Source organism: Erinaceus europaeus, chromosome 17 (genome assembly GCF_950295315.1).
Source record: "Erinaceus europaeus chromosome 17, mEriEur2.1, whole genome shotgun sequence".
Classification (NCBI taxonomy): Eukaryota; Metazoa; Chordata; class Mammalia; order Eulipotyphla; family Erinaceidae; genus Erinaceus; species Erinaceus europaeus.
In genome coordinates, this window is record NC_080178.1 from 15,425,958 (window position 1) to 15,439,228 (window position 13,271).

Below are 13,271 nucleotides of genomic sequence, written 5' to 3' on the forward strand. Positions count from 1 at the left end.
TGCTTTTATTTTTAAGGTAAGAGTAACTTTCTTTTTCTTTTTTTAGTTTTTTTAAAACTTTTAAAAAATATTTATTTTCCCTTTTTGCTGCCCTTGTTTTTTTAATAGTTGTAATTATTATTGTTGTTGTTATTGATGTCTTCGTTGTTGGATAGGACAGAGAGAAATGGAGAGAGGAGGGGAAGACAGGGAGAAAGATAGACACCTGCAGACTTGCTTCACTGCTTGTGAAGCAATGGTGCAGGTGGGGAGTCGGGGGCTTGAACCGGGATCCTTATACAGGTCCTTGCACTTTGCGCCACGTGCGCTTAACCCGCTGCGCTACTGCCCAACTCCCAAGAATAACTTTATTTTAATGCTATTTCAAAGTATAGTTTGTGCTTTTTAAAAAAAAATTATTCCCTTTTGTTGCCCTTTTTGTTTTATTGTTGTAGTTGTTGTTATTGATGTCATCATTGTTGGATAGGAGAGAGAAATGGAGAGAGGAGGGGAGGATAGAGGGGGGAGAGAAAGACACCTGCAGACCTGCTTCACTGCTTGTGAAGTGACTCCCCTGAAGGTGAGGAGCCGGGGGCTCCAACCAGGATCTTTATGCCGGTCTTTATGCTTTGCGCCACATGCGATTAACCCACTTTTTTTTTTTTTTTGAAGATTTTATTTGTTTATTAATGAGAAAGATAGGATAAAAGAGACAGAACCAGACATCACTCTGGTACATGTGCTGCCGGGGATTGAACTCAGGACCTCATGCTTGAGAGTCTAGTGCCCTAGCCACTGTGCCACCTCCCGGACCTTTCCCTCCCTCCCTCCCTCCCTCCCTCCCTCCATTCTTCCTTCCTTCCTTCCTTCCTTCCTTCCTTCCTTCCTTCCTTCCTTCCTTCCTTCCTTCCTTCCTTCCCTACCAGAGACCTGCTTAGCTTTGGCTTATGAATTGAAGCTGGAACTTTGGAGCCTTAGACTTGATAGTCTTTTTTGTATAACTATTAATCCACCCCCCACCGTTATAATCTTTTTTTATTTAAGATTTTATTTATTTATTAATGAGAAAGATAGGAGAGAGAGAAGGAACCAGACATTCTGTTACATGTGCTGCTGGGGATTAAAGAATTTCTTTACTTACTGTCACCAGAGCACCCACAGCTTTGTCTTGTCAACAGTGCTGGAGATTGGACCTGGAACCACTCAGATGCAAGTCTGTGTGTTACTACTGTGCTGTCTCCCCAGCCCCCACTTTTATTTTTAAATTATTTTTACTTTATTATTTTTAATAATATTAGATTTTCAGTGTTGGAGAAATAGAATCCAACTTCCTTATTTTATTTTATTTTTATATTTATTTATTATTTATTTTCTCTTTTGTTGCCCTTGTTTTTTATTGTTGTAGTTATTATTGCTGTTGTCATCGTTGTTGGATGGGACAGAGAGAAATGGAGAGAGGTGGGGAAGACAGAGGGGGAGAGAAAGATAGACACCTACAGATTTGTTTCAGTGCTTGTGAAGCAACTCCCCTGCAGGTGGGGAGCCAGGGGCTTGAACCCGGATACTTATGCTGGTCCTTGCGCTTCGCACCACACGCGCTTAACCCACAGCGCTACCGCCCGACTCCCTAGAATCCAACTTCTAATCAGAGCTTTATTTTGATTAACTGAGAAATGTGATTGGCAGGGTGGAGAAGCATCTGGACCTTTGTGTATAAGTGCTCTGCATTTAATAATTTAACTTCTCCTTTTCCTGAAGCCTTGAGGGGAATTTTTCCTTTTCCTATTCTAGTTGGCCAAGAAGCTGATCTGGGCTGACTCTAATCTTGGAGAACACAGTATCTGCTGAGCCAAGGACTGGGAATAAAGCTCTCATACCATCAGGAAAAGCCTGAATTCAAGTCCTGCTTTGGCTGCTGACTGAACTTGTAATTGTAGATTAATTTATTATTTAACCTTGTCCAGATTTTGTTTTGTTTGTGTGGTGAATTATCATATCTGTCCTGGGTCTTGTGAGGGTTCTTGGGCTAATGCTCTCAAAGCTTTTTATGGGACTGTTGCTATGACTCCAAGGGTTTCCAAGAACTGTTGGTACTACTGAGGGTAGATGTTCCAAGAAGCCATTCCATTCCATTCCAGGGAGATGGAAGTGTGTACTCTAGGGAGAAGTGTTGGACTTCCTTTCCCCCCAAAGAGTCGGTAAACCCAGAAATATATGATCCTTTTAAATGTGAAATCGGCTCTACTTAAGCCTCCTAATATTTCTAGTAGATGAAAGTTTTATTGTTGGCAAAATTCTTTAGGCCTGAGGCAGCTGGGGTTACTTCCTATTTTCATTTTGCCTCTGTGAAATTTTTTCCATCAAAAGCTACTCTTTTCTTTGCTTCCTTATAGGAAAGCTCTTGCTATTTGTCTGTATTTAAGGTTAGTCCTCCTGCTCTTGATTCTGTCCATTTCTTAGGAATCAGAATTGAGGCTTACTTTTTTGTTTTGTGGTTTCTTTGTGGTTTTGTGAGTTTTTAGGGGGCGCTTGTGTTTTCAGTAGTTTGCAGATAAAAGTTACCTTTTTTTTTGCTTCAGTGTGGGCAAGGAAGATTGTCAGCTTCACATTTGAGAATTATCAAGGAAGATTGTCAGCTTCACATTTGAGAATTAAGACTTTCTGTTTCTAGTTTTGATCACACTTTATTTTTGAGCACTGAAGTTCCTATATTTCAGACATTACACCGTGGTGAGTTACTTTAGGGAGTTATAGTAACAACATATGTATGCTTTTCCCCTACCTATTATTGTTGTTGTTGTTATAATATATATGCGTGCGCGAGTATGTATGTATGTATATTACCTGAGCACTGCTCAGCTCTGGCTTATGGTGGTGTGGGGGAGTAAACTTGGAAACTTGGGCCTCAGGCATGAGTCTTTTGCATAACCACTATGCTATCTCCACAGTCCAGAATATATATATTACTGTTTTTATAATAAGGGGAAAGTGGGGAAGATAGCATAATGGTTATGCAAAGAGTCTTTCATGCCTGAGGCTCCAAAGTCCCAGGTTCAATCCCCTGTACCACCATAAGCCAGAGCTGAGCAGTGCTCTGGGAAAACAACAACAACAACAAACAAACAAACAAACAAACAAAAAGCACCAGTCTCTCATGCCAGAGGTTCCAAAGTCCCAGGTTCAACCTCCAGCACCATCTTAAACCAGATTTGAACAGTGCTCTGGTTTAGTGGATGGGGGAGAAGGAAGAGTATCTATTTACTTAGAATTGCTTTATTTTTTATTTGTTGCATAGACACAAAGAGAAATCAAGAGGGGGAGAGGGAGATAAAAAGGGAGAGAGACACAGCACTGCTCCATCATTCATGAAGCTTCCCCCTGCTGGTGGGCTCTGGGGGGCGTATTGAAACAGGTAACATGTATACTTTACTGGGTGTGTCATTGCCTAGCCCCATAAGTATTTACTTTTGTGTCTTTAAAGCATATGCTAAAGTAGTTAGCCTATTTGTATTATATTTTCTAGAACTCTGTCTTCTTCTGAGTTTATATGTGGAGTTGAGTGGAGTTGTATAACCCTGAGGGGAAGAAAGTAGTTTACATTGCTTGCGTATCGTTGAATTTGAGCTGACCACCTTTGTACCAGGTACTTGATTCAATATTACCTCTGAATCTGACTTTCTATTTGTAGTCCAACTGTATTTTAGAGTATGTATGATTTGGAATATAAATCTTTGTGTGTCCGTAGTTGAAGTATAAGTCCTTCCTGCTAATTAATATTTTATTCATTTTGAAGAGGATTTTATTTAGAGACTGGGAGATAGCTCACCTGATATGTTAACCTCACACAGTTGACTATGCAGGAAGACCCTAGTTTGAATCCCTGGCCACTACATGGCAGTGCCTTCTGGGGAAGCTTCATGAGTAGTGCAGCCATCCTGCTATCTCTCTGACCCCATTTTATTTTTAAAAAATATTTTATTTATTTATTTTATACTTTTCTTTCTTATTGTTGTAGTTATTGATGTCGTTGTTGTTAGATAGGACAGAGAGAAATGGAGAGAAGAGAGGAAGACAGAGGGGGAGAGAAAGAGACACCTGCAGACCTCCTTCACTGCCCACAAAGCGACCCCCACCCTCTGGCCCCACAGGTAGGGAGCTGGGAACTCCAGCTGGGATCCTTACAGCTCCTGCACTTTGTGCCATGTATGCTTAACCAGTTCTTTCTCTTTCTCTCTCCCTCTGGACTTCTCTCTGTCCTGTCCAACAGTAACAACAGCAATAACAACAACAACAATAATAATTGTACCTTAAAGAGGCAGTGTAGAAGCTGTGTTGTAATTTGAGACTAAAAAGGGGCTTAGAACTTTGGAGCTTAAGGATTCACAGTGGGGAGCTGAGAACAGTTTTAAACAATAGAAGGTTTTATTAGGGTGAAATGGGTAAAAGGCAAAATAAGCAATTATCATCAGGGGTTAAGCATATGCTAGACTCATAAAGTCTGAGGGTAGTTATCAAAAGTTCAGTCCCATAAGATAAACAATTATCAGCTGAGGTATAGGTTGCTCATGGCTGTTGGGTCTAAAAGCTTACCGGCTAGCAGAGTCACACGTGTTCAGTTCCCAGGAGAAGTAGCCATGGCGGATACCTGGAGTACTTCCACCAAGAGGCTTCTTCTTCTTTTTTAAAAATTTATTTATTTATTCCCTTTTGTTGCCCTTGTTTTTTTTTTAAAGATTTTATTTATTTATTAATGAGAAAGGTAAGAGGAAAGAGAAAGAACCAGACATCACTCTGGCACATGTGCTGCTGGGGATCGAACTCAGGACCTCATGCTTGAGATTCCAAAGCTTTATCACTGTACCACCTCCCAGACCACTTTTTTTTTTATTGTCATAGTTATTAGTGTTGTTATTGATGTTGTCGTTATATAAGACAGAGAGAAATGGGGAGAGAGGAGGGGAAGACAAAGAGGTGGAGAGAAAGATAGACAGCTGCAGACCCACTTCACTGAAGCGACTCCTCTGCAGGTGGGGAGCCTGGGGCTTGAACCGGGATTGTTAAGCCGGTCTGTGCGCTTTGCACCAAGTGCGCTTAACCCGCTGTGCTACCGCCTGACTCCCCACCAAGAGGCTTCTGACCAGGAGAAGCAGCAGCAGCCAAAGAGAGCCATCTACTCCAAGTCCTATGCCTTTATACATCCCCTTTTCTGTGTGTCCTGCCTCAGGCTCACACCACTCGTATGCTAATAGTCCCAAAGTCCTGTTGGGGTCACAATAAATAAGAGCAACAAGGGCAACAAAAATGGGAAAAAAATGGACTCTGGGAGCAGTGGATTCGTAGTGCAGGCACCGAGCCCCAGTGATAACCCTGGAGGCAGAAAAAGAATAACTAACACACACACACACACACACACACACACACACAGACACACACACACACACACACACACACACACACACACACACACACACACACACACACACACACACACACACACACACACGGTCTTTGATAAGGCAGAGAGAAGCTGAGATGGAATGGGGAGGTAGAGAGAGAAAAAGAGAGACAGACATTTGCAGACCTGTTTCACCATGAAATTTTGCCCCCTGCAGTTGGGGACGGGGCTTGAAATGGGTCTTTGCACATGGTATCATGTTCACTCAACCAGGTGGAACACTGCCTAGTCCCCTAATTCTGATAATATTGATCTTGATACTATGCAATTATTTGCTCCCAATTTGTTTGATGAGGTGGTTTCTGCCTCCTAACTGCCATACTTTCCTTTGCACTCTTCAGAACTGTAGGTGCCAGACTTTTTTTTGTGTGTGAATTCACATGTGATATGTATCTTTGGTTCCTAATTGACTTTTACTTTGAAAAATAATATTTCTGGGAGCTGGGCGGTAGCGCAGTGGGTTAAGTGCACCTGGCACAAAGCACAAGGACCAGCAGAAGGATTCAGTTCGAGCCCCCAGCACCCCACCTTGCAGGGGTCGCTTTGCAAGTGGTGAAGCAGGTCTGCAGGTGTCTATCTTTCTCTCTCCCTCTCTGTCTTCCCCTCCTCTCCGTTTCTCTCGGTCCTATCCAACAACAGCTATGACAATAATAACAACTACAATAAGTGTAACAAGGGCAGCAAAATGGGAAAAATGGTCTCCAGGAGCAGTGGATTCGTGGTGCAGGCACTGAGCCTCAGTAATAACCCTGGAGGCAAAAAAAGAAAAAAAATAGTAATTCTGCCTTGACTTCCCCCCCCCCCCTTTCCCAGAACACTGCTCAGCTCTGGCTTATGGTGGTGTAGGGAATTGAACCTGGGACTTTGGAGCCTCAGACATGAGAATCTGTTCGCATAACCATTATGCTATGTCCCCTCCGCCCCTGCCTTGACTCTTCTAACAGTCTTCTCTTTTTCTTTTTCTTTCTTTTTTTTTTTAATTGCCACTAGGAATATTGCTGGGGCTGGGTGCCAGAACTCCAGATTCACTGCTCCTGGTGGCTTTCTTTTTTCCTTTATTTATTTATTTATTTATTTATACCATAACACCACTCTGCTCAGGCTTATGGTAGTGTAGGAGATTGAGCCTAGGACTTACTTTGTAGCATCCGGCAGGAGAGTCTGTTTGCATAATCATTATGCTAACTAACCCGGCCCCTATTTTTCCCATTTTATTTGATAGGACAGAAAGAAATTGAGAGGGGAGAGGAGATAAAGAGGGAGAAAGATTGCCACCCGCAGATCTGCTTCACTGCTGCTAGTGAGGCATCCTCATGCAGGTGGGGCTTGAACTCAGGTCCTTGTGCACGGTGATATATGAGCTTAACAGGGTGCACCACTTCTCAGTGCGCCCTCCCCCCAGTTAGATTTCCCTGAAGCAAACCTCATTCCTTATGCTAATCATCCCATTAGTGTAAATTTTAAGGTACTGAGGCAAAAGACATTCCTAGCTCCAAAGTCATTTCTAGGCATTAATGAGCTCTGGTTTAAAACAATAATGAGTTTTTTTTTTTTTTTCTGACGGTTCTGTATACTGGAATTGGGACAGGGGTCATCTAAATAATTCTTCTGCTTTAATATCACGTTTAAAAAAATATTTTTTCATTTTATTTTAGTGAGCGCGTAAGAGAGGTACAGAGAGAAAGACACAGAAAAACCAGAGCACTGATTTGTGGTGGTCCTGGGGTTGAACCTGGGACCTCGGAGCTTCAGGCATGAAAGCTTTTGAGAGGACCATTATGCTATCTTCCCAACCTACTATCTTTGTCTCTTAAGTGGAGAAGGCAGCAATTGAAATCTGCTTAACAACCGTAACTTTGTTTACTGGTAACCTCTTGTAACTTGACCTTCCCCATCCCCAGTATTCTTTCTCTTAAGCTGAAGATGTTATTTGAGGTTGTTTACATTTGGCGATATTTTGGTGAGATTCAGTTTTCCTGGACTTCCCATTTATCTGTGTTATTAAACTTGTTTTTCTCCTGAGAATGTGTCGTAAAACAGGGAATATCTGTCAGTAACTTACAAAGGTAGAGGAAAAATGATTTTTTTCTCTCATGGAAAATTTTGGCCTTAACTTGTCTGATTTTTTTTTTTTTTAAGATTTATTTAATAAGAAAGAATAGGGAGAGGGAGAGAGAGAGACAGAAACTCTAATAATTAGAGCATTACTCTAATATTTGATGCCAGGGATTGAATGTGGGATTTTGTGGCCTTAAGTCCCTCCTTTCTTTTTCCTCTCTTTTCTTTCTTTCTTTTTTTTTTTTTAATTAGATTTAACTTTTTAAATTTATTTCTTTATTGGGGAATTAATGTTTTACATTCAACAGTAAATACAATAGTTTGTACATGCATAACATTCCCCAGTTTCCCATTTAACAATACAACCCCCACTAGGTCATTATGTCATCCTTCATGGACCTGTATTCTCCCCACCCACCCACCCCAGAGTCTTTTACTTGGGTGCAATACGCCAATTCCATTTCAGGTTCGACTTGTGTTTTCTGATCTTTTTTTTTCAACTTCTGCCTGAGAGTGAGATCATCCCATATTCATCCTTCTGTTTCTGACACATTTCACTCAACATGATTTTTTCAAGGTCCATCCAAGATTGGCTGAAAACGGTGAAGTCATCATTTTTTACAGCTGAGTAGTATTCCATTGTGTATATATACCACAACTTGCTCAGCCACTCATCTGTTGTTGGACACCTGGGTTGCTTCCAGGTTTTGGCTATTACAAATTGTGCTGCCAAAAACATATGTGTACACAGATCTTTTTGGATGGATGTGTTGGGTTCCTTAGGATATATCCCCAGGAGAGGAATTGCAGGATCATAGGGTAGGTCCATTTCTAGCCTTCTGAGAGTTCTCCAGACTGTTCTCCACAGAGGTTGGACAAATTTGCATTCCCACCAACAGTGTAGGAGGATTCCTTTGACCCCACACCCTCTCCAGCATTTGCTGCTGTTACCTTTTCTGATGTATGACATTCTCACAGGAGTGAAGTGATACCTCATTGTTGTCTTGATTTGCATTTCTCTGACAATCAGAGACTTGGAGCATTTTTTCATGTGTTTCTCAGCCTTTTGGATCTCTTCTGTGGTGAATATTCTGTCCAAGTCCTCCCCCCATTTTTGGATGGGGTTATTTGTTGTCTTGTTGTTGAGTCTGACAAGCTCTTTATATATGTTGGTTATTAAACTCTTATCTGATGTATGGCATGTAAAGATCTTCTCCAATTCTGTGAGGGGTCTCTTGGTTTGGGTAGTGGTTTCTTTTGCTGTGAAGAAGCTTTTTAATTTGATGTAGTCCCATAGGTTTATACTTGCCTTAGTCTTCTTTGTAATTGGATTCGTTTCATTGAAAATGTCTTTAAAATTTATGTGGAAAAGAGTTCTGCCAATATTTTCCTCTAAGTATTTGATAGTTTGTGGTCTAACATCCAAGTCCTTGATCCACTTGGAATTTACTTTTGTATTTGGTGAAATACAGTGATTCAGTTTCATTCTTCTGCATGTTTCAACCCATTGTTTCCAACACCATTTGTTGAAGAGACTCTGCTTTCCCCATGTAATAGTCTGGGCCCCTTTGTCAAAGATTAAATGTCCATAGGTGTGGGGCCTCATTTCTGGGCTCTCAGTTCTATTCCACTGGTCAGTGTGTCTATTCATGTTCCAGTACCAAGCAGTTTTGATGACAGCGGCCCTATAATATAGTTTGAGATCTGGGAGTGTGATGCCTCCGGTTCTGTTCTTTTTTCTCAAGATTGTTTTGGCAATTCTAGGTCTTTTCTGGTTCCAGATAAACATTTGTAGCATTTTTTCTATTCTCCTAGAAAATGTGCTTGGGATCTTGATGGGGATAGCATTAAAGTTGTAGATAGCTCTGGGTAATATATTCATTTTGATGATGTTAATTCTTCCAACCCATGAACATGGAATATCTTTCCACTTCTTTGTGTCTTTTCCAGTTTCTTTGCGTAGTGACTCATAATTTTCAGTATACAAGTCTTTCACTTCCTTGGTTAGATTTACTCCTAGATATTTTATTGTTTTTGTTGCTATAGTAAAAGGAATTGATTTCTGGATTTCAATTTCTTCTAACTTAGTGTTCTTTTCTTTTTTTTTAAGGTTTATTTTATTTAGTCCATTGGATACACAGATACAGATGAGAGGTTGGAGCAGTGCTCTGGCCTGCGCAGTGTTAGGGATCGAACTCAGGACCTCATCCAGAACTCTCTCACTGCGCCACCTCCTATGCCTTGAAGCTTTTATTTTTCTGCTTACCAGAATTTAAAGGATTTAATCAACTCATTTGATCGCACAGTCCATATACCTTCAACTAAAACCTAACTCTAGACGGCCCACTCCTATAGAGAGGGTTCAATCTAGGTGGCCGGATAGTAGTGTAGTGGGTTAAGCGTACATGGCACAAAGCGCGAGGAGCTGAGTGAGGATGCTGGTTCGAGCCCCCAGCTCCCCACCTTCAGGGGAGTTGCTTCACAGGCCTGCAGGTATCTCCTCCCCTTCCCTTCCTCTCTCAATTTCTCTCTGTCCTATTCAACAACGACAATGATAAACAACAAGGGCAGCCAAAGGGAAAAAAATAGCCTGCCGAGCCCCAGTGATAACCCTGGAGGCAAAGGTGGGGGGGGGGGAGGCAGGCTTCAATCTTTGGCTTTGCAAGGAAAAAAAAAAAAAAAGGAGATTGGCGCACCTAGTTGAGCACATACATTACCAATCATGAGGACCTAGGTTCAAACCTGCAGTCCCCACCTGCAGGGGACAACTTCACAAGAGTTGAAGCAGTGTTGCAAATGTCTCTCTTTCTCCCTGTCTCTCCTCTCCTCTCAGTCTCTCTCTGTCCTCTCAAACAAATATAATAAATAAAAAGTTTATCTTAAAAAAAAAGGAAAAGAAAAATGAGAGAGAGAAAAAGAATGAGAAGGAAATCAAGCTTGTAGTTCAAGATTTATGATGCTCGCCCAAAATTCCCTGTCTTCCAAAGGTCAGTCTAGTGCTGGATCAGACAGAAAGAGCAGCTTGGGAGCTGACTGGAGCTTGTGTTTTGTACTTGGGTCCTATACTGGATCATTTAGAGTGTCCTGAAATGCCCTTTAGACGGCCTATTAATGAATCAGAGCTGCCCATTGTAGAAAAGCCTGGAGCCGTGCACCCACCCACATTGATTTTCTTTTATCTATTTAGATTTTATTTATCTTTTTTGTTTTTATAGAATTTTAAAAGTTTATTTGATAGGGTCAGAGAGACCTCGAGAGGGGAGGGGAAGATTGGGAGAGAGACACCTGCAGCCCTGCTTCACCTCTTGGAAGCTTCCCCCCTGCAGGTGGGGACCAAGGGCTTGAACCCGGGGTCCTTGGACACTGTAACGTGTGTTCAGCCAGGTGTGTGTCACCTGGCTCCCACATGGAGTTTCTAAGGGGACTGGCCTTCTAGACGTCTAATCTAATTAAAGGTCCAGCATTTTTAATTTAATTTTTCAATTTTAATTTTTAATTTTTAATTTTAATTTTTTAGTTAATTTTTCAGTTGGTGGGAAAACTTATGCAGATTTCATATTTTAAAGGATTTTTTTTTTAAAGCGATACCGTTGCGTGTATGTTATGGAATGTTGTATGTATGTTGGTATTAGGTAGCTGATTTAACCCATAGACTTTGATTATGGAGGCAGAGTGAAGCGGGGGAGTTTGCAGTTACTCAGGCCAGGAGATGATTGGACTTTTTATTTTAAATAGTCCCTTTCTAGTAGCATGATTTTCTAATTCACACCTCTGGAATACTACTGGAAAGGAGAACTTAGTGTCTAACTTTATTTAAAATAATTTCTTAAAAGTTTTTTTTATCTTTATTGGCTAGAGAGAGAGCCAGAAATCGAGAGAGAAGTGGAAGATAGAGAGGGAGAGAGGAAGAGACACCTGCAGCCCTGCTTCACCACTTGTAAAGCTTTCCTCATCTAGGTGGGGGCTGGGGTCTCGAACCCGGGTCCTCACACATTGTTACGTGTGCTCAACCAGGTGTGCTAGCACCTGCCCGAGTTCAACTTATTAACTAGTTTGCAGATAATGTATCTCAGTGGTTGGCTTTATTTTTTTATTTTTATTTTTTCACCTCTAGGGTTATTGCTGGGGCTTGGTGCCTGCACCATGAATCCACTGCTCCTGGAGGCTATTTTTTTCCCTTTTTGTTGCCCTTGTTATTATTGCTGTTTATCGTTGTTATTATTATCATTGTTGTTATTACTGTCGTTGTTGGATATGACAGAGAAAAATGGAGAGAGGAGGGGAAGACAGAGAGGGAGAGAAAGATAGACACCTGCAGACCTGCATCACCGCTTGTGAAGCGACCCTCTTGCAGGTGGGGAGCCGGGGGCCTCGAACTGGGGTCCTTATGCTTGTCCTTGGGCTTTTACGCCATGTGTGCTCAACCTGCTGTGCTACCGCCCGGTTTCCGGCTTTATTTTTTATGTATTTTATTTTAGTAACAATATTTACTTGTATATTTAATGGGAGGGGAGATTTAATGTTTTACAGTGCAGCTGTGGAAACTCATCTCCCTGTACATCATGTGACAGGACCTCAAGGTCCCCTCTGTCTCCTTCCTCTTACTCCTTTCCCAGAGTCCTTTGCTTTGGTGCAATATACCAGGTTGTTTTTATTTTTAATTCACTTTATTTGTGTGTAGAGGTAGCCCAAGTCTGTTTCTGCCATAAAAATATATCTTGGGCCTGGGAGGTGGCCCAGCAGGCAGAGCATATGTATCACTCAGGCCCTGGCACTACATGGGAGCACTATGGAAAATGCCAGCAGAACTCTATAGATGGGGTCTCTTTTCTCTCTTCCTAGTTCTAAAGAAACAGAAAGAAAAAAAACTAAAAAAAATTTAAAAAAATATAGTTTACTTTGCTGTCTGCTAACAGCCTTTGAAACATTTCTTAGAAATCTACTAATCTTGGGGATTACAGGTCTCTAGGGTTCTGGCTGGTCATATTGTTTGGTAAGTGAAACCATAGTGAACCCCAGAGAGGATTCAGTAACAATGACAACAATAACAGCAACAATGTTAATATTTTACCTCCCCTTTTTTTTGTCTATCTCCCCTTTCTGAGTGGAGTCTCACAACAACCTGAAGCAGTTATTGTGACACCTGTTTTACAAAGTAGAAAGCTAGGTCTCAAAGAGGTTGAGTAACTTGCCCAAAGTCATATACTTAGAAAGTGGAGTAAAATTGTTGACAGAAGATTAAATTGCAGGGGGATCTTAAATCAAAGCTGTAGTTCCCACTGGGTTGTAGTAAACTCTCTAGGTGATTTTTATTAGTAGTTGTGAGCTATAATTATGCCTTAGAATTAAACAGAGAAAATCTTTAAAGGTGGATTAGAGTGAGTTGGAAGTGCAGCAGGATCTTGTCATTTGTGCTGTTAGACTCATCCTGGCTGTGTCTTGTGGTTCTGTTTCCCAGAGAATTGATTCTGGGGAGTGGGTGATGGCATCACAAAGGCTGTTCTTGGCGCCCTTTGTCTCCTCCCTCTGGTTTAAGGCACAGATTGGGAAACTTATTTCTTCCTCCTTTTTTTTTTTTTTTTTTCTTAAAGACGAATGAAAAACACACTTAACTGGCACCTTCTCCTCTGTGACAGGCCTGTTTGCTTTAGTTCCTTTTGTTCTTTACAGGAAAATGAAGATGTCTTCTCAGGTGGCTGTAAGGAATGTATAAGGAGAGAAGTCCCTGACCCTTTTAAAGAAGCAAAGCAAATATTTTTTCTCCAGACCAAAGTGAGCC

At 41.3% G+C, this 13,271-nt stretch overlaps 1 protein-coding gene across 10 annotated transcripts in view; it reads left to right on the forward strand.

Annotated features, from left to right (window-relative positions):
• Positions 1 to 13,271, forward strand: part of AMBRA1 (autophagy and beclin 1 regulator 1) — a 208,474-nt gene that overhangs the window by 26,408 nt on the left and 168,795 nt on the right. Inside the window, exon 2 of one of the 10 annotated variants that reach the window (XM_060176497.1) lies at positions 1,771 to 1,906. The exons of the other annotated variants lie outside the window; for them this stretch is intronic. The gene's annotated coding sequence lies outside the window, so the exon portion shown is untranslated. The remainder of the gene's footprint in view (positions 1 to 1,770; positions 1,907 to 13,271) is intronic. 10 annotated transcript variants of the gene reach the window in all.